The sequence below is a fragment of the Psammomys obesus genome, unplaced genomic scaffold (assembly GCF_907164565.1).
Source record: "Psammomys obesus unplaced genomic scaffold, mPsaObe1.curated_primary_1811, whole genome shotgun sequence".
Classification (NCBI taxonomy): Eukaryota; Metazoa; Chordata; class Mammalia; order Rodentia; family Muridae; genus Psammomys; species Psammomys obesus.
The window spans coordinates 3,781,104-3,802,985 of record NW_026596158.1 but is presented as its reverse complement, the minus strand read 5'-3'; the positions used below and the strand labels follow the sequence as shown (position 1 = coordinate 3,802,985).

The window sequence follows — 21,882 nt, the reverse complement described above, 5'->3', positions numbered from 1 at the left end:
GCTGCATTGTCTTTCTCTGTGGCCTGGTAAGGCTGCTCCCCAATCAGGGGGAGGTGATCAAAGAACAGGCTAATCAGATTATGTCAGAGGCAGTCCCTCTTCCCATTACTATGTAACCCACTTGGACACTGAACTGCCATGGGCTGCATCTCTGCAGGGGTTCTAGGTTATCTCCATGCATGGTCCTTGGTTGTACCAAGGACCCCTGTGCCCAGATTTTTTGGTTCTGTTGCTCTCCTTGTGGAGCTCCTGTCCTTTCCAGGTCTTACTATTTCCCACTTCTTTCATAAGATTCCCTGCACTCTGCCCAAAGGTTGGCCCATAAGTCTCAGCATCTGCTTTAGATTTTCTGATTTGAAGAAGTGCAATTCTTCTATGGGTCATTTTTTTGGTGTTGTGTCTGTGACATCTTTGCCTAACCTAAGATCAAAGATATGCACTTATATTTTCTTCCAAGAGTTTTATAAGTTTATCGTATATTGTTGTGGTCTGTTTCAAGTTAGTGTGTGTGTGTGTGTGTGTGTGTGTGTGTACTGGACACAGCACATGTGTTAAGGTCAGATGACAACTTACATGAGTTGGTTCTCTTTCTCCACCGTATAGGTGACAGGCATCAAACTCAGGTCAGCAGGCTTGGTTTGCTCTTTCCCCCAGGGAGCCCTCTTTCTGGCCCCTGACTTCATCTGTTTTGAATGTAGATATTGTATTGTCTCCGCCTCCTTCTTCCTCCATGGTTTCTTTTTCTTCCTTTGCCTCCTCTCTAAGACACTGCCCCAACACTTAAACAACCATTCGCCCTTCCATCATCCTTCTACCCATCCAGCCGTCTATCCCTTGTCTATCTACCTATTACCCACACGTGCTCCGTCAGTCCATCCACCCATCCGCCATATCCACTTTACATCCATTCCTTATGCATCCATGCACCCATCCATCATGTTCTTCCTGTTGCCCTCTGAGCTGTCCCCTTTCTGGACAGTGAAGAGCTCCATCCCTGACCGTGGACAACTCATTTGCATGCGTCCCTCCCGAAGCTGCTGTTTGGTCCTGGTCACATCCTGTGAAGAGCGTGGTGCTCCTACTGCACCCACTGGCTGTGCTGTCGCCTGCCTCCTGCTGTTGCCTCCAACACGATCTCAGCCGCTGCTGTGAACTACTTGTGGGTAACACAGGGCTCCTGGTGAGGCTGCAGCCGTTTCCTCCCAGAGGTGGGATCAGGAAAGAATGCACCGACTTGCAGGCCAGCTTTTGAAATGATAGGATCAGGCCCCCGAGGGAAGGTTGATGGACTATAATTTAGCAAATAGAAGACAAGACTTCCCCAAGACTGTAAGCTCTGCATTCTGGCATGCTTCTGGTTGCCTTGGCAACTCAACAGGTTAAACTTCTTCTCAGGGCATCAGTGACTGCTCAGGCAGAAGGTGATAGGACCCATGAAGTGTGCAGATCATCGGCAGGCAGACAACAGCTCTCAGGGTGACCTTCACTTCCCTGATGATTTAGCTGGCTCTGTCTCGCCAGCCATCTGTTATGCATCTACCCATCCCCCCACAATCCACCACCCATCCATCAACCCTCAGACCAATCCACCATCCACCCACCCACCCATCCACCCACCCCTCATCCACCCAATGTATATTTGTCCATTCCTTCTCATCTGTCCATCAAGGCTGGCCCCTTGTCCAGGAAACTGTCATTGAGCACCTGCTGTGTGCCTGGCCTCCTTCTGGCTTCTTTAGCAAGTGTGTAAGTCTCTGGCCCTGCAGACCAACCAGGAATAATTCTCTGTGGGTCCAGAGGCACCTGGGAAAACTTAGGATCCGGAGAACCTTTACCCGGCATGTGGGTGGACACATCTAGAAAATAATCTTAGCTTACAAACACTGTAAGTGTGCAGACTTTTTCTCTGAAGACCCTTCTTCTTTAAGTTCTATTTTTATTGTTTTTAATTCTGTGTCTGGGTGTGGCTATGTACTAGTGAGTACAGGTGCCTGCAGAGGCCAGAGGTATCAGACCCCCGGGGGGTTGGAGTTGGAGGTGATTGTGAGCTGGGAATCGAAGAGCAGGAAGTATTCTCAACTGCTCAGCCATCTCACCAGCCTCAGTGCTTTTCTTACGTGGCTGTCACTGATATAAACAAATCACACTCCATAAATCGTCCATAGTTTTCTGTCAGTTTACGCTACCTGGTGGGCCTGTTTTTAATCAGCGTATTAGACTGTTACTTCTCTCCACATCTGGGTGGTGTTTATTACAAATATTCACTGTTTTGTTTTGTCCTTAGGCGGTCTCAGTAGATAACCCACGCTGGCTTTGAACCTGCGATCCTCCAGCTTCCACATCTTCGATGATTTACATTTAAGTTGTTCTAGGGTTTTTGTTTTTGTTTTACTACTGCATGAATTATTTCTATTTCCAGTGGGTCATCAGATTCTGTTTGCTCCTTGTGATTGCTCTTATGGTGGAGGCTTTCCAAACACTTGGTGACACTTTTGCAGTCATGAGTCGGGCACCAAAGCCCTCATTTAGCACAGGGGAAGCAGGCCCTTAACTCAAGGAATTGATGTGAGGAGCCTGCCATCTTGCTGAAATGTTCCAAGAAAGAGTATATTAGTTACTCCAGCTGCTGTAACAAAATTCCTATGGACCAGGTAGCTTAAACAACAGCCCTGGAATCTAGGAGCCCAGGATCAAGGTATTAACTGGGCTGTTTTCTTCTGAGATCTCTCTCCCTCTCTCTTTGGCTTATATGTACCACCTTCTCTTTGTCTCTCTCTCATTCTGTCTGTCTGTCTGTGAGTATGGGTACTTGAGTGCAGGTGCCCTCTGAACCAGAGGTGTCAGATCCGTAGAGCTGGAGTCACGTATGGTTGTGAGCCACCAACATGGAATCAAACTCGGGTCCTCTGGAAGAGCAGTGCACACAGTTAACCACTGAGCCATCGCTCCAACAGCCCCCAGTGTCTCTACATGCTCTTTACTGTGCATATAAATCCTTTCTCTTCTTACAAAGATACCAGCTATGTGGGACCCACTCTCATAGCGTCATCTTAACTCACCCTCCTTAATGTAGTAATAATAGTTAGGGCTCCAACACAGTGAGTTAGGGGGAGCCTACACTGAGTCCGTGAGAGGTTTACGATCTGCAGCCTTGGGAAGGGTGTCCATGTGTACATTCTGGGGAGGAAGTTCTGGGCTTCCCACCGTTCCATCTGAAGGCTTCTTGTTAACTCTGTCATTTCAGCGCGCCCCGATCCAAACCTGAAGTCTGCCTGCCCTCTGCCAGTCATTCCAAGGCACCTCTGAGCTTTCTGGCCAGGAGTGGAAGGGGGAAATCGCCCGGGGTCGCCAGCTCAGCTAGCTGTCTCTCCTGCAGGCTTCAAGCCCTCCTCCCTCTGCTGTGGGTTCTATCTGCTTCCACGTTCACTGCATGGGCTCGGCCAGCGTGTCCCCCTCACCCGTGGAAGCTGTTCCCACCTTTGATCCTCTTCTCGCTTTCCAGAAATCTGCTGCCGTCCCCCGCCAGTGCTGTTTGTCACCGTGGGCTGCTATCTGTTTCATTCTTTGCTGTCGTTATACTGTGATCTTAGAGGGAAGCTGAGATAAATGTGCATACTCAATCCTCTGTGTTTACCCAGAAGCCTTCTCGGGAAGAGGTAAAGGCTGCGGGCTGAGGAGGAGGGCGAGGAAGCCTCCCCACCCATCCAGGGCAGCCACCAGTTCTTGAGTCCCTGTTGGATCTTGTGGGGCCTGGGGCACATGGTGGAAAGGCGGGAGCTGTGTGTGACCAGGGAGGGCCCGGGCACCTCTCTGGGCTTCCTGGATGCCAGGTGCTCCCTGCCTCCCCAGCTCTTGCTCTGCAAGGCGCCTGCTCTCCTGGGCTTCAGCTGGGTGTCTGTTTACCCAGGGCTCCGTTGCTACCCACCCCTCCTCAGCCTGAAGTTGCCAAGGCGTGCCCAGTCTCTTCTCAACAGTCCCACCAATGATGTCACAGGTGTGTGGCTTTCTATAACAAGAAACCAGGCAGGCCGGCAGTGTCTGCCGCCTCCCCAATGAAACGCATCTTCCAAACCGTGGCTGATATTGATTCGTGTTTTTAAAGCCATTTACACTTCCCCTGATATAAAGCGAATTCCTTTTGTCGGCAGGGAGAGGGTCGGGTGGGGAGCCCCTGATTCCGTGCAGGCATATTCCAGGACTCTCCCCCGGCCAGAAGGGATACCCAGAAGGGCTGAGTCTTGTCCATCAGACGCCTGTGTATAAGCTGTGAGACCAATGGGATGAGCTGCGCGCCTAAGGCAAGATAATGTACAGTGTACTCCTTCGGCCTTCCTCCCGCCTCTCCCTTCCAAGGCCTTGGTGCCCTCTCGAGGGAAGTGTGAGTTATGCCTAAGAATCCACCCCACTCGAGGTTCCCACTCCAGTGGCTGGAGCTCCCTGACGATTGTTCTCTGAGGAAAGAGTGAGAGAGGAGTGCTTTCTGAAAGAGTGTAACAGCCAGGCGTGGTAGCACAGGCTTGTTGTTCCGGTACTCCAGAAGATGGGGACGGAGGGTGGAGAGGCCAGCCTAAACCACTTCACGAGTTCAAAGCCAGCCCGAGCTATCCAGAAAGATGAAAGAGTTGTGTGTGTGTGAGAGAGAGAGAGCACTGATTTTCCCCGTACTGGATGACAAGCCCAGGAATGTGACAGGATTCTAATGGGGGGAGAGGGGATTGGTCACCTGGATAGACTAGACTGGCCTCAGGGCTGCACTTTATTTCTGCCTGTAATGGCTGAAGAGAATGGAAGGCAGAGCACAGCCAAGCACCCACTTCTAAGTCAAGCCCACCGAGCTGCCTAGCACGCTGGGAAGATGGTCAGAAGTAGATGAGGCTTGTCCAGCAGAACGGGCAGGAGCGAGTGAGCCTCATCCGGCAGGATGGGTCTGGAGCAGCCTGCTGTGGCTACCGGAGGGTGACAGCAAGCCCGGGTTTCCCAGTCAGTGGAGGGCCGCCTGGGTGTCAGTCCCAGTGTAGCAGTCTCCTCTGTGCTGCTCCAGCCGGGAGTTCTGCCTTGGGACAGGGCCACCACGATGGCCACACGCTGTCCCACTGGCTGCTGTTTGAGAGTGGGCGGGCTCAGGCCGCAAAGGAAAGCCCTGGCTCAACTCCCCGTGGAAGCATGATAGTTGTTCTTATCATGAATGATCCTGCTATCACTGCAGCAGTGAAGAGCCTGGCAGCCCCCTCCCCCGTGAACCCCAGAAATTCCACAGCCCGCCCTCCCTGCCAGAGAACCCCTGTCCGTCAGCAGAGGAAGGAGGGCACACGAAGTTCCTAGTACCTGTGCAAGGAACCAGGAGGACTGTCTGGGCCAGGTCATGCACACACTGCCCAACCGTGGGTAAGACAGACTCATGCCATACATGCACACACCACACACATCCACAGCACATGCTTGCATAGCTCCCATATACACACCATCCACAAATACCCGTGCACCACGCGCACGTTCCATACATACACATATCGTACAAGCTTCACAAGTACTCCACACGCACACCACCTACACACAAGGAACACACATACACATGCCCATCACATCCATGTCCACACTACACACCATTCATCCCCGCTAGTACACACATACTACACATCACACACATATACAGCTGTGTACATACCATCCATACACAGCACACACATATATGTACACCACACACACACACACATCAATACACATGTCATACACCGTACCATACATGTGCCACCCATATACACACAGATATATACCATCATGGTATATATACATACCTATATGTATATAGCACACACTTAATATATATATAAATTATATATAACACATGTGTCTGTGCAAATACACATATAGACACATCACATACACTCTTGGCTTCTATTGACTAGCAGAGAACTGCCCACCCAAGTCAGCATGGCAAATCCGGAAAGACACAGAAGAGCGAGCAAAACAGGCAAGCAGTATTGAGCATTAGGTGTCTCTGCCTCACCCCCCAGTCCCCTTCTTGCTCTGGTGGACAGCACAGCCAGGGGACTGGGGCTGGCGCCTGAGAGGCCTCTGCTTTAGGGGGTCGTGGCCATCATGGCTCAGAGCAGAGTGGCCGCTGTCACTGGCCCACTGGGAGCCGTCGAGGACTGGTGCCCTGACTCTCTCGAGCTGGATGGGCGTGGTCTGATCAGAGACGCCTGATGCACCTGCAGCCATCCCCAGGTTCAAGGCAAGCTGATCCCTGAACCACGGATACACAAAGGAAGCCTTTGTGGGACATGGCAGGGCTCAGTGGAAAGGCTGCCCATCTGCAGACTAAGCCCTCTTCATACAGCCAGTGACGCGCCCAGGGGTGTGTTTGCCTCAGTGCCAGCAGAGGGCGCCCTGAGCCAGCTCATGACAGCTCTGTTGCCCTGTCCTCTGACTTTGGACATTTTTTGGGCCAGGACCCAGGTCTCTCTGTCTTTCCACTCCACACTTCTGTCCTGTCTCTGCAGGGCCTAGCTTATGCCACGTGATTAATAAATGTTTGTTGGGTGGATGGATTGGTGGACAGGTGGATAGAAGGCTGATGGGGAGGTTGGTGGATGGATGTGTCGGTGGGTGGATGGATGGATGGGTGGATACTGTAGTGTGGATGGATGGATGGATGGCTGGATGGATGGATGGGTGGATGGATGGGTGGGTGGATGGATGGATGGATACTGTAGTGTGGATGGATGGATAGGTGGATGGATGGATGGATGGATACTGTAGTGTGGATGGATGGATGGGTGGATGGATGGATGGACGGATGGATACTGTAGTGTGGATGGATGGGTGGGCAGATATGTGATGAGCAGATAGATGGATAGACGTGTGGGTGAATGGTAGGGAAGGGAATGTAAGGGAAGAATGAGGGAAGTTCTGCGAAGACCTACCAGACTTAAGCCATTGTCCCATGTAGACCACTGTCTCCTGGGAAGCAGGCTGGGAGCTTTAGCATTTCTAGATCGGATGGTCTCCCGTGGCTGTTACCCCAGTGCTTGCTCTGGGCGTCTCCTCATCATGGTTCCCTCCTATTACCCCCTCCCTCTTCAACGAGGCCTGGGAATGCATGGTTGCTAAGATGATCTGGGAAGGGACCTGGCTGGGGATGACATTTCCAGAAGAGGCAAGCATTGGGCATCCTAGCTAAGTACCTCCCAGCTGAGCCAGGCCTTCAGGAGGCAGGGGGGACCAGGTAGACACACCCCTGCAGCCCTCACCCCGCCGCAGCCTGCCCCCGCTCCCATGTTCTTCAGCTAATCTCGGCTCAGCCCGTGTTCAGCTGCTGATCTGAATACACTAAGTGGATCAATAAATGCGTCAGCCTTCCGCCAAGAGCAGGGGAAGAGGGAGGGCTGCACCCATCAAGCGCCGAGCGACAGCTAATCATCTTTCACCTGGTGTTCACCCTGCCAGAGAACCGGCGTGGCTCCCAGAAGGCACCAGCAAAGTTTCCTCAGCCTCACTCCCCTGCCAAGCCTGGGTGCCGACCTGGCTCACGTTTCCTACACGTGACCCTGCCGTGACTGTGGGGGCTCAGGGTCTGCACCTGTGAGCAGATCTCTCCGTCTCCTTGTCTCTGTCTGTCTGCCTGTCTCTGTCTCTCTCTGTCTCTTTCTGCCAGGAAAAGCATTCACCTGTGTACTTGCGTGTGCCTGTAGACCTGTGTTTGTCATCCAGTGGGACTGTATGCTGGGCACTGCAGCACCCTTGGCGGCCCTGAGTCATCTCTCTGGGAGACCTCATGCCTTACAGGCTTTCCTACCCTGGAACGTTTCCATGTTGATTTCACCTGGGCACATACTTGGGGAGGCTGTGAGTGGCCAAGCACTCACCTGTTGTCCTTTCTGCCGGAGAAAGTAGATGCCCAGGGGAGGAGGACGTGGGTTGGATGGGAGCCTTTCCTCACAAGGGGCCGCCTCCAGGAGAGCCGCCTTCTGGCGCCACCTCAATGTCCCCAGAACTCAACCGCTTCAAACCTAAGGGGTGGCCCCGGCATTTCCATGGCTTCTCCAGTCCTCACCCAAGTAGAGTACATTTGATCCGAATCCTCTGACATGGGCATAGACCAAGCCAGTTGGTCCAACTGGATCCGGCGTCCTGGGTCCCTCTTAGCGTGAGATGTCACCTAGTTTGGATGGGAAAAGCCCCTCGGAAGGAAATGCCAGCATGCACGGAGTGGGGGGGGGAGCCAGGAACAGGCTCCTCCCTCCCTAGGACTGTGCCTGGTTTACTGGGCACCGTGCTGTGGTTACCCCATCTCCATACGGCAGCAGCCCTGTGTGGGTGCAGCGAGCAGCTCTGGCCAGGCTTTGCTGGCTGGTTTTAGGACTCCAGAGCCTGCCTAGACTCTCTGGCCTGATCCAGTCCACTCTCTCCATGTTGGGCATGCCTCTTCCTGACAGGAGCTATCTCCCCAGGCTGTGGCTGTGCCCTGACCCTCAGGGCACAGTCTCTCAGAAGAAGGGAAGGAGGAGGAGAGCAGGAGACAGCCGGTCCCTACCCACTGGGGCCAGGAACAGCATGGGAGGTGCCTTTCTTTCTCAGTTGCTCCTTTATTCCTAGAAGAGGGCACCTATGTCCCCCATGGGGCACAGACAGAGGAGCGGGCACACTTCCATCCTGCCAAGTGTGGCTGCAGGGCGGCTCTGGGCAGGCAGACAGCTCTTCCAAATCTCCATGAATAATTGAAGACACCTTAAAGTGTGTGCCAGCGGTGGCGGCAGCCGCCAGGACGCCCTTCCCCCGCACGGTGCTGCCGCTGCACAGTGTTCTGGCTGCTGCTGGTGGGTGGGCTCCATTCAGCCAGGGGCAGTTCCAAAGCCAGGCAGAGGTCAGACCTAGACAGATCGGCTAGAGCCCCGACTGCTGCTCTTTCTCCTTCCCAGCCTCACTTTCCGCTCCCCATCCTTGGAGCAGCCATAGGCCCAGACAGGAAGACCGGCTGCAGATAGCAGGCATTAGGCTCCCAAGGCACATGGCACAGAGAGGCCTGCTCTGTGGGGAGAGCGATAGGGGTGGAGACTGCCCTTTCTTCGGTTGTCTCCTGGGCGTGTCCCAGCCGGAGGCCAGGTGCAGAGAAGCAGGGGTCCCCTGGAGTCTTGCAGTCTGTCTCCTGAGGAACTGCCTCCTTGGGGCATGATGGGAAAGCCGGGAGGTGGTGGTTTTCTGGTGCTCCAGGAGAGCATCTGTAGGGCACAGCTCCCACCAGGAGACCTGCTTGCCTCCGGTTACACACAGGGGTGCGTGGGTTGTCGAGATGGACACGGGCGTGCATGCATGTGGTGTGTAATCTGTAGGGTAAGGGAGGCCCACGAGCCATGTGGCTGTGTGTGATGGTGGAACTCAAGCGAGTCTCCAAGTGTTTGAAGCTCAGCAGAGATAGGAAGAGCCTCTGTCTCGTTTAGTCCCCCCACCCCACCCCACATACTCAGATTCTGGGGTACCCTGTTCCTGAGTCTGCCCACCCAGAACTGTCGAGGGCTCTTCCAATATGGGCTGGGCCAGAAGTTCCAATCCTTCGCACTTGAGATTTCCAGTAATGAGATTCGCAAAGGCAAAAACTAAGATACGGTGGTCACGTGTGTAATGTAACCACACAAGCTTGTAATCTCAGCACGGGGGAGGTGGGGGCTAGCCTGCGCCACACAGTGAGGCCTCATTTCAAACCAATCTCCTCTCTCTCTGTCTGTCTCTGTCTCTCTCCTTTCCCTCTCTCTCCCCCGCTCTCTCTGTCTCTGTCTCTCTCCGTGTGTGTGTGTGTGTGTGTCCACGTGCGCATGTGTGCGTCATGGTCACTGGTGTGGTTCATGGTCCCTGCCGTTTCATTGTGGGGCCTGAGGAAGAACAGCCCTGGAGTTTTTTCCACAGCTACACCATTAGCCCAGGGAGTACCTGCTTCTTTGTCACCATCTAGTCCAGATCTCACCAAGAGTTTGGTTTTATTTCTCCCTTGACTCCGAAACACCTCCACAGACCTCCCTCTAGGAGGAGTCTCCCAAACCAGGATTCTGGGGGTCTCAACTGGGGTGACAAGAGGTGGGTCAGGAGAACCGGATCGCAGGGTTCAGCCTCATCTCTGGTCCTGGCATCTGCCGTCCCCTCCTGTCTGGCTAGGATAGATGCTCTGGGGAGGCTCAGATGGCCTGGTGCAGGGTCTGCTCGTGGGGTGTAGTTTGAGCGCAGAGAACCCAGAGGATGCTGCTCTGGAGCTGTGCCCTCTAGGCCATCCTCTGTCTTCTGGCCTAGTGGGAAGCAGCCAGAATGGAGTATGAAGGTCAGTTGCCATAGCTGGGGCCCCTTGCATTGTTGGTGGCCAGATGAGATCTACGTTGAGCTTGTTCTGCCCTGAGCCTGGGCACCCTGGGCCCTGGCACTGAGCCATTCCGGTGTGAGGCTTCAGCCTTGAGGTAGAACAAGCCTTTGGACCCCAGGGATCCAATCCCCAGGGTAGGAAGCAGGGTACATCTGGGCCCAATGCAATCCCATCCCTTTCTTGACTCCCTCTAGAGTCTCGGGGAGCCACTGGTGGTCCCCTGAACATATCCCACAGATGGGATACTTTGTATTCTTCAAACCACTGCCCATGGGCTGACTCAGGTTCTTGGCATCGGAAAACCTAGGCACCTCAAAACAGCCCCTTCCAGAAGTGTTCCACCTGCCATCCCAAACCAGGTTCACAGCCTGTGCTAACACGGCAGGCTAGACCAGGCTGTCACAGTGTCCTCTGCTGGGCCACACCCACCAGGGAGCAGGGATGACGGCCCACGGTTTTTTACACACAGAACGTGCAGCTTCTGGCTCTTCCGAGACACGGGTGTTGTCGTGTGCTTGTGCCATGAAGTCCCAGTGTGGGCTTCCAGAAGCCGAGAGTCCGTGGCCGCCAGAGGAACCTGGAGGCTGGGCCTCGAAGCTTGCCGAAGCACCGCGGCTCCCATTGGCCGGCTTCTTTATTAATTCGTTTTGTGAACAGACTTGGGAGTTCATGTTGTGAATCTGGCCATTTGCTCTTGTTTCCTCGGGGGGCCCCCAGGAGGAGAAGCACATGTTAAATATTTGTGGTTTTGCTGCGTTAGGTTTTAAAGTTCAGCGGTAATTACCGTGACCAGGTGCCAAGTGGCTCCGCTCCCTGGGGAAGCCTTCTGCAGGAGCAGGCTGGTGGCTGCCTTCCAGCTTCTCCACTGTTTGTGTAACCTGTGTGCCTTCCCTCCCGGTGACCATCTTCTCTGGACTCTACTACTTTGCTGAGCCCCAAACTCAGACTGCACTGTTTTATGATGGAGAGAGAGAAAGTCCGTGTCTCTGCCTGCTCGACACTCTTTCAGTCCGGCCAGATGGAATGGCTGAGCCAAGGGTGGGCTATGGGCAATCAGGGCACCACTTGCTGTGACAAGTGGGGCCCTGAGACCCCGGTAAGTGCCGTTACCGCTGTGGTTGGCACTCACAGCAGCTCGAGTGGGTCTGGCATGGCAGATGGAACACTTATTACTTTTAGTGCAGATTTTACATTTTTAGCTCCAGACCCCAGCCTACCTCCTCTCAGGCTATTCAGGCACTCTTTCAGGTATGCAGCCAACCTTGGATGTCTTGGGCAAATTTTATGTAACATACACAATCTCATCTAGTGGTACTGATGCTTTGTTAAGGTGGCATCTGTAGCCAAAGGGAGGAGGCAGCCTCCTGGGGAATGGCTGTTTGTTTGTTTGTTTGTTTGTTTTTCTCTGCAACTACATTTGCTGTGGTTTGGCTATGGCTAAGTGTGTCCCCAGACTCATGATCTAGAAGTTTGGTCCTTCCAGTAGATGTTGGAAGGTCCTCTAAAAAGCTGGGCCTCTTTTTCCCTTTTGTGTTGGGGAATCATGGGATAAATAAAACCTTCCTCTTGGTGGCATCTCAAGCAGATGACAAGGAAACAAGGGAACCCAGAGCTGATGGTGGAGCACTGGAGATCAAACCTAGGACCTTGTGCATTCTAGGTAAGTGCTCTGCCACTGAGCCACACCCCAGCTCCTCACTGGGGGGATTCTAGGCAGGGGCTCTACCATGAGCCAAACCCCAGCCCCTCACTGGGGGGATTCTAGGCAGGGGCTCTACCACTGAGCCACACCCCAGCCCCTGAATGGGGGGTTTCTAGGCAGGGGTTCTACCACTGAGCCACACCCCCAGCCACACCCCCAACTTCACTCAGTTGTCTCCACTGAAGTGGAGAGTTGGCATTTTCTGATTTACAGTGTAATAGGTTACCCTGGCTGCCATGCGAAGAAACAGAGGGATTTGGCAAGGACAATGCTGAGAGATTACTTGGGAGAAATTTTCTGAAAATAATGCCTCTCCCTGGAGGGAAACACAGCATGAGGGTGAGGGCGAGAGGTTACCGCAGATCCTCCTCAGCTCACAATGAAGCTGTGCCACACGGAAGCCATCGCAAGTGGAAAGAATATGAAGTCGCCCTGCCACCTGTCTTTGCAGGTCCAGGACAGAGGGTTCAGATTTCATTTCCCACATACAGATTAAGGCTTGCTGCTGAGTCTGTCTGCTCTCCACCCGAAAGCCAGCGCATGGCAGGCAGAGATGGTGGGGGAGAAATCAGGTTTATTCGAGGGCTGGTACCCAGGAGGGTGACTGCCCCTAGAAACAACCACCCCAGGGAACTCAGAGTTGCTGATGAGACATCTTATGATGCACTGGGATTCTTTAATCTCTCTCTCTCTCTGTACTTCGGTGTTCTGCCTCCATGTGTGTCTGTGTGAGGGTGTCAGATCCCCTGGAACTGGAATAATAGAGTTGTGAGCTGCCATGTAGGCGCTGGGAATTGAACCCAGGTCCTTCAGAAGGGCAGGCTGTGCTCTTAACCGCTGAACCATCTCTCCAGCAAACGTCCCCCCCATCTTAAATCTCTTAAAAGAGGTTTATTTCTTTGTATTTTTGTGTGTGTTGGAATTTTGACCGTATGCCTATGTGCCATATGCATGCTTTGCTCTCAGAGACCCGAAGAGGTGGTCAGATCTGCTGTAACTAGAGTTAGACGGCCGCCACATTGTACTAGGAATCGAGTCTCAGTTCTCTGGAAGCTTTTAACCACTGGACTGTATCTGGCTCTTCTTCAGTTCTCTCTCTCTCTCTCTCTCTCTCTCTCTCTCTCTGTCTGTGTGTGTGTGTGTGTCCTTATTTCTTCATGGTTATACCCAGTATGTCTTCTTTATTTTCAGCTTTCTGAAATTTTAAGATATTTGGGTTTTTTGGTTTGCTTTGGTTTGGGTGGTTTTGTTTGTTTGTTTGTTGGGGGTTGCCTTTTTTGAGACAAGGTTTCTTTGTTGGTGGTGGTTTTGTTGTTGTTTTGTTTTTTTTGTTTTTTTGAGACAAGTTTTCTTTGTTAGTGGTGGTTTTTTTGTTGTTTTGTTTTGTTTTGTTTTTTTGAGACAAGGTTTCTTTTTATAACAGCCTTAGCTGTCCTGGAACTTGCTTTGTAGCTCAGGCTGGCCTTCCACTTTTAAGATATTTGTGTCTTGGTTCTGCATATGAGAGAAAACGTGATTTTTTTTTTTTTTTTGGTCTGGGTCTAGCTTGTGTTAGCACAATGACCTCTAGTTCTATGTATTTTTTAAATGACTATGGGACCTTGTTCTTTGCAGCCGAATAAGATCTCACAGTGTGTATGAAGTAATCTTAAGTCACAATCACGTTTAGAGCACTCCACCTACCAAGCACGCTGGCTTAGGAGCAGGGCCTGCCATGGGAGCCACGTGCTTCCCCTAAATGACCGTGTGGTCAAATCTGTAGCTTGCTGCCACCACTGCTGGGTGAGTAGACACAGCACTGGGGAAAGATCCAAATTCACACTTCATAGAATACATATTGCTTTCTCTCCTTCATAAGGTTGAAAAGGGGGCTGGAGAAATAGCTCAGCAGTTTAAGAGCATTCGTTGCTCTTGTAGAGGACCCAAATTTGGTTGCCAACACCCACCTGTGTTAGCACCTGTGAGTCAGGCAACTCACAGCTCCTATAATTCCAGTTCTAGGGGGGTTTGATGCCCTCTTCTGGCCTCTGTGAGTCCTGCACTCACATGCACATATGTACAGACTCACGGGCATACATATAATTAAAGATAAATAAATGAAACTCGTACATTGGACCGCTGTTGAGAGGGCTATCTATAGATGAGCCTACGGAATCAAAGGAGAGAATGTGGAGGCTGTGCTTGGCGGGAGGCCAGGTGGGTGCATGATCTTCTCTCTGTTAGATCTCATTGCTCGGTGTTAGACTCTGGAGTAGGGTGCTTACGGACAAGATTCAAGTTTCGCATGAGTCACTCCAGAGGGGGTGGGGATGGCTAGATCCCCTGGTTTGCTGTGTTATGGTTTGGATGAGAACCGTCCTCACTAGCTTTTGTATTTGAACACTTGGTCACCAACATCTGGCCTGGCTTTGAGGCATGAGCGGCAGAGTTGTCACAGGGGGCAGGCCCAAGGCTACAGCTAGACCTTTCTGCTTCCTGATCCACCAACCTGTGAACAGTCTCCGACCAGTGATCCTAGTGCCGTGACCTTCCACATTCCTTCCGTGCTACACCGAGCCTAAACCGAGAGCCCAGACAAAACCTTCCCGACCTCAAGTTGCTTTCTGTCAGGCGTTTTGACACATGAGAGGTACTGATGTGTCTCTGCAGGTTGGCACAGACACAGTGTGGGAAGCTGCCGCAGCCTCCATGGCATTGGGATGGAGGTGCGGGAGCAAGGGCTCTCCTTGTTTCCTGCCCAACTTGTTCCACGGCTGATTTTCCTCTTCACACAGTCTGTTGGCCCAGCGTGTGCACTTAGCCTGTGAGTTAGGTTCTGAGCCATTGTGTACCGTAGTGGAGTCTTTCTTTTGAAGGCCTGAAAATCACGCCCACCCCCACAGCTCACGCTCACCCCTGCTTTAAGAATGAGGTCAAGGACATTGCCCATCGCTTTGGAGGCCCCGTTGTTCAGTCTTTGTGTCAGGAATAATTGTTCTCCCATCAGCTGTCAGAAGCTCATGCCTCAGGCTTAGCTCATGTCCTGGGCCACCCTTAGATGGTCTGGGATGCAATAGAACTGTGACATCGGTCGCCCAGAGTTAACAGCAGACTCCACAGTTTGAGGACGGAGGCCTTACTTCAGACAGCAGCTGCCTGGAGGGGCCTCCAGGCCGCCGGCTGCTTATTCAGACTGTGGCATTCGTATGACTGCTTCGTGTTCAAGGATTTGTTAGAAAGATCTAAAGTTCAGGAAACTGTTGAATTGACAACAATTTATAGGGAGGATCTGCCTGGGGCAGAGGCTAGTTGAGTCCTGAATACAAAGCTTCCCTGTCCCTTTTTCACAGAGTCCAGTTCATGACCCTCCGGGACATGGGCCTGTTCACCCAGAAGGTCTCCTGAGCCTTGTTGTTTAGAATTTTATTTATCAATTATTATTTTAGTTTTTGCTAATGGGTGTTTGCTTAGGTGTGTGTGTATTTGTGTGTGTGTGTGTGTGTGTGCACTACACGTGTGCAGTGTTCACAGAGGCCAGAAGAGGGCACCAGACCCCTTGGCACTGGAGTTACAGCAGATGTGAGTCACCATGTGGGTGCTGGAGAGCAAACCCAGGTCCTCTGGAAGAACAGTTGGTGCTCTTAACCATGGAGCCATCTCTCCAGCTCCCATTTTCCAGAGTTTTAAGCAGGTTCTTGTTTAATTATGAATAGCCCAGACCTATTGGCTTCAATCCCCAGTTGCCACCACCCTCTCCTTGGACACCAGGCCCCCTCCATTTCAAGTGGTTGATATTTCTGGTAACTGGCGTCCATCTCGAGCTCTTTAAGAGTTCCCTACCGTCAGTGACCTCGTTTACATAATGAGATACTCCATCGAGCAGGAAACTGTGGGAGCGTCGCAGCTATGTGTCAGGAACCCGCAGGCAAAGTCCAGATGAGTTCTTAATTATACCGCAGCCCATTACCGACCATGTTAGTCAGCTTCCCATGACTATAGCAAAATATCAGAGACGATCGTCTTATAATGAGGAAAGGTTCCAGAGCACGGTGGCTTGTGGAACCTTTGCTTCTGTGCCTGTGGGCAAAGGTACACTACCAGATAACCTAACTCTCTCCCACACACGGACCATACCGTGGCACACCACCAAAGAAAATGAATCCTCCTCCCCTAGCGACCAGTCAGCTGCCATTGGCTTCTTGAGGAGGGATGGGACCTGTGAGACCTCTCACACCCCTGACGGACTATTGAAGGGCCCCACCTTGGTGGGGGGGGGAGAGGTGACCACAGTTGCTGTGCGTTCATGAGTGTGACGGCTGCGTCACGTGGACCCTCTGGCTCTTTCATGCCTCCCTCCTCTCCTTCAGCATGCCTGAGTGCTGGGGATACAGCTGAGCAGTCTTACACACGAGATGCTTAGAGCCGAAGGCACAGGTTACTGAGAGCCCAGCCACCCTCCGTGTGCCACCCTCTGTGTTTGGGAGCTCTGCCCAGGACCCTCATGTCACACTACAGCCTGCTCAGAGGGAGGCATTTGTGAGCCTGCCTTGCCAGGGCCAGGCTCCTCTATGTGTGAGGAGGTGGTGGCTTGGGTCCACAGAGGGTGACATAGCCCCGCACCTCCTTAAGGAGTGGAGATGAAGGGATTAGAGTGGTGGCCAGGCAGGCCAGGTGCCAGGCTTGTGACTCTCAGGAGAATACGCTTCCAGATGGTCCGTGGGAGGCCCTGTGTGATCAGCACCGAGCCGTCCCCGACCTCTCTCGCCCGTCACATCCCCCTGGTCCAGATTTACCCTCAAGACCTGTATTCGTTACTTTCCCCATTGCTGTGACAGAATGCCTGGCAGAGGCAACATCAAAGATGAAAGGTTCACTTTGCTTCATGGTTCTGGAGGGATTTCAGTCCACTGTGGTGGGGGAGGGCACGCCAGTCAGAGCTTGTCCTAGATAGACCTTTCTTCACATCGCAGAACACGGGAAACAGAGGCAACAGAGAGCACGTGGACTTTTAGAAGCTCCGCCTGGTGACCCACTAATGCCGGGCTGCCCCCCTCACGCCCCCACCCCCATTCCCTAAAGGCTCCACAGCCTTTGAAGTCAGTCACACAGGCTGAGGGCTGAGCATTCAAAACTTCGGCCTGTGAATTTCAAGCCGTAACAAACCCCTCCCAGGGCTGGGGCTGGGGGAGTGGAGAGCATCCTGAAGGAGGACTTTGGGGACCATTCCCCTTGCCCAGCTCAGCCAACAAAACAACCTTTGCCTCCAGCATCAGGGAGCTTCGTGCTGTGTTCGAGACCGGAACACCCTTCAGGCAGGGGAGTTCCCAGCCCAGGGGAGTAGAGGCATTCTTTTAAAGGCATGTGCTTGCTGGCAAGCTGCAGTGCCAGGCTTGGCTTTGGATCAGAAAATCCCAGCCATCAGCAGACTATTCCTGCCAACAGCCTGGCTGTGAAGGGGTGGAAGAGAGAGGGACAGGGCAGCTACAGGTGCCTCCCCCGTCTGCCTGCAGCCTTCCTCCCGTGGAGGCCTGACCTTCTTCACAGCGGAATGATGGGCACATTCGAAGGGACAAGGGTTTAAACACCTCACAGGCAGAACAGCCGGACTGGAAGGGAGGCAGAGCAAACGGGCAAAGTGTCAAATGGGCCCCTGGCTGGAGAACGTGGATGGGTGGAGGCCTCCAGCCCAGACATTCCACCTCTCTGCACACACACACACACACACACACACACACACACACACACACACACCACACACACACATACACAGAGAGAGAGAGAGAAAGAAAGAGGGAGAGAGATCATTCTCAGACCCAGCACCGCCTATAATGGAGTGGAGTATCTCTTCCACATGTCTCTAATGAAGAGTGGGTATTTTCTGCAATACCATTCACCCATATGTCAGTGTCCTTGACCGCTCCCTGCTGAGAGAGGCCATAGGTGTCCTCAAGGCCTCAATCCAACAAAGCCAACAGTTTGCAGTGACCAAGACAGACACCAGGAGGCAGGCTGGGAGTCCATCATCAGCTCTCTATTGCAAGTACGTCTTGCATCGTACTCCTGCCATGGATCCTAAGCCTAGACACAGTCCAGAGGACCTCTGTCATTGGAGAACACCCAAACAGAGACAGTATCTGCAGTCCTCTGAGGCTAGACTGCACTCGAGGTCAGGCGTGGCCTGGGAAGTAAGCTGTGGATGATCCAACCAACCAGGGGTGGATCATGCCAGACCTACTGTTTTTTCTGTAGTACACACTCTACCCCAACTCCAGGGCACCTCTCTTCACCTAAGCCACCATGGATATTGACAGGTGGTGGGCAGGCAGGCCCCAGTCTAACCAGGTGTCTTAGCTACTTTTTCTATTGCTGTGAAGAACCAACAGGACCAAGACAACTTACGAAAGGAAACATTTAATTTGGGGGTTCGTCGTTCCAGGGGCTTAGAATCCACAGCCATCATAGCAGGGAGCACGGCGGCAGACAGGCAGGCGTGGCGCTGGAGCACGGGCTGAGAGCTCACGTCTGCTCTACAAGCAGTAGACAGACAGAGGGGTCGAGAGAGTGCTAAACTGAGAATGCCGTGGGCTTTTGAAACCTCAAAGTAACACGCGTCCTCCAACGAGGCCACACCTCCTCGTCCTTCCCAAAATGTCCCACCGACTGGGGACCAGGTCTTCAAATAGATGAGCCTATCGGGGGTCACTCTCTTTTTAGACCACCACACCAGGGTCACTGTGGCTAAGCATCAGGCTGACACAGGTCCCTCACCCCGCCAAGTGTCCCTGTTAGGATGGAGGAATGATTAGCGGTGCTTCCGGTGTCCACTCAGAAAGGCTCCTGGCTGGTTCCGGTAGCAGGCTACACCTAGTTCCTTGCTGTGCCCTTACACTGGTTCTGCCCTCCTGTGGCACCACGGCTTCGCTTTCACTGAGAAAGGCTCTCCCTTAGGCAGGTAGTTGGGGGTGCACACCTGCCAGGCCAAGCGGGGTGAGGGCCCACTTGGTGGCCACGTGTCCCTGGAACAGCTGGGAATGGCCAGTCCAGACTCTCGCCCCATCCTTGCATGATGACCTGACTACTTCCCCACCCCAAACTTCGGAAGTTGGGGGCCTGTGGTCATGTAGCGTGTAGGCCGGGAAATAATCTGTGGTCCATCATGGTAACTCCACAGCCTGCTGTGGGCCACTGGTGCACTCACAACTGTCCTCAGCACCAGAAACTGGCTGAGCTGGTGACTGGTTGGGGACGTGGTTACAGCTAAAACAAAGGGAACACAGCTCCCTTCTCGTGGTGTTAGCACCTTACATTACATCCTGTGACAAAAAAAATAAAACAAAAAACAGACATTTTATTTTGGCTCCAGATTCAGGGCTTTAAGTCTGTCATGGCAGGGGAGGCCTGAGGGCTGAAATGGCATGGTCCGTGGCAGTGACACCTCATAGTACCACCTCTCACATCTCAGTAGACCAGGAAGAAGAGAAAAGGAGACTGGAAATGGGGCCAGCCATTAGTGACCCACACACAATTCCAGCAGCCCCCGAAATCTCGAAGATTCCACAACCTTCCCAAACTGCACTGCCTGCTAGGGAGCAAGCAGCCTGTGGGGAGAGGGTCCCCTCCCTAAGAGCCTTTTCAAAATCTCGTTTACAAAACTGGCCTGAGAGGTGATGGCTCGGCGTGTTAGAGAGAGTCTGCTCCTGCAGAGAACTAGAGTTCAGTTCTCAGCATCTCTGTGAGGCAGCCCACAAACAGCTCCAAGGGATCTGACGCCCTCTACTGGCCTCTGTGGGCACCTGCACTCACATGCACATTCCCACACACAGACACGTATACCCAGAATTTTGAAGTAAAATTAAATCCTTAAAAAAAATTTTTAAAAAAGCCACAAGACAGAACCCCCAGAAAAGAATTGTTCTTGGGGACCACAAAGCTTGACCCACTCTTTTCTGAGGTGCGGCCATGTTCCCAGGCTTCACGTCCTAGCCAGCTCTTTCCTTGGGCTCTCACTGCTCTGTCTCCAGATGTCCTCTGCCTTGCTAAGTCTCTTGCCAAGGCTTCTCACTCTTCCTCTGGTCCGTTGTCATTCTCCCTCCACATCTGATAATCATTTTTGCCTGCCCTCTGGCTGTCACTTCAGCATTTTTCTTCAAGTCCTATCTTCCAGCAACAAGTGGTGTGGTTTTCGTTATCATAAAACCAAAAAAAAAAAAAAAATGTAGCCAAGAAAATAGATATGTGTTTTCCCATCGCACACTTAGAACATCTTGACATTTAAATCCAATTACCCTTTTCCCCATTCTTGATGAGGAAGTGACATGAAGCTAGAACTCCTCGCTAGATAAATATACCACGATTGCAGCTGCTTCCAACTTCCTAGGGCAGATTTGGGGATTTTCAGTGCCCTTCTCACCATCAGTCTGTGTCGGGGTGCAGGGGTGCAGGCTTATACATTTACCAAGTTAGAAGCCCCTGGAAGTGTTTGCCTGGATTTTTTTTTCTTTTTGCAGCATTTGATCTCTGCATTAATTAGGAAAGTGAAAGGCATGTAGAAACATAAGGGTTTGGGAGTCATCTGCCATTTATAGAGGTCCCTTCCCTGGGATTTCAGCAAAATGCCACAAAACAGGCGGCCCCAGGTAGGGCAGGATTAAATATGTTCTCATTGCTTCAAAGACTCGTTCCTCTCAGAAGCAAAGAGGAATCGACTAAATGAAGCAGACTCCAGTTGAGGAGCCTTTGTGCCGTTGTTCTGCTATAGACATTAGTTCTGTTCTGACATCTGGGTCCTTTAACAAGCACAACGGCCATTTTCTGGCTAGAGGGATGAGGTGAGGAGATCACCCCAATTCCTTAAGGCTCTGAGGTCCCAGTTCACCACTCAGCCTTCCAGAAGGGCTTTCCCATCAGGGCTGTGCCCACAGAATCAGGCAGCATTCGGCCCCAGTCTCTGCCTCCCGAGGAAACTCACTGACCATGGGAGACTGTGGGGCTGCCTTCACACATCGCTTCTTTCCATCTGCAGAGAGAGGAGCAGGGTAAGCAAGAAAAATGTAAGTTCGTGGAGATTTAGAGACTCATTTTCGCTTTTAGTTCCAGCCACCCATCTCTGCCTCCCCCACACTCATCCGTGACTGCTTCTGGCCCTGAGGTAGCTCCCATACTCCAGCAAGATGGAGTGTTAGTGAGCAGAGGACAGCTCGCCTTGACTGTACAGCCCCTCCTAGACTTCATTCATCCGTCGCCGGAACTCACCGAAGCCAGAATCCTCTTCCTCCCGCCAGCCCCCTCCCTTCCGCCCTCTCACTGTGGCTGAGTATCTGTCTTCCTTCCGGTCTGATCAGGCCCAAATACCCAGTGTTTGCAGTTCATTCACCTTGGCCTTGCACAGTAAATGATTAGACAACAATTTGCTTGTTTCCTTTGTTTACCATTGTTCTGCTATAGACATTAGTTCTGTTTTGACAAGGGTAAGAGTGCATAGTGTGTAACTGTGTGTCTGTTTTTATGTTGAGTGTAATTCAGAACTTTTTTTTCGTGCACCCCAGAACATTCCCTTGAGTTCACATGACTTTCAAAAATCACCTGGGTTCTTCTAATAGTCCCTGATGCTAGGTGTGAGGTGAATATAGTCTTTTCCCGGGCTGGCGAGATGGCTCCGAGAGTAAGCACACTGGCTGCTTCTAGAGGTCCTGAGTTCAATTCCCAGCAACCGCATGGTGGCTCACAACCATCTGTGGTGAGGTCTGGTGTCCTCTTCTGGTGTGCAGGTGTATATGCAGTCAACATTGTATACACAATAAATAAGAAAGGAAGGAAGGAAGGAAGGAAGGAAGGAAGGAAGGAAGGAAGGAAG

At 52.3% G+C, this 21,882-nt stretch overlaps 1 protein-coding gene across 3 annotated transcripts in view; it reads left to right on the top strand.

Annotated features, from left to right (window-relative positions):
* Chst8 (carbohydrate sulfotransferase 8) overlaps nt 1-21,882 on the top strand; it is a 127,046-nt gene that overhangs the window by 79,095 nt on the left and 26,069 nt on the right. The window lies entirely within an intron of this gene.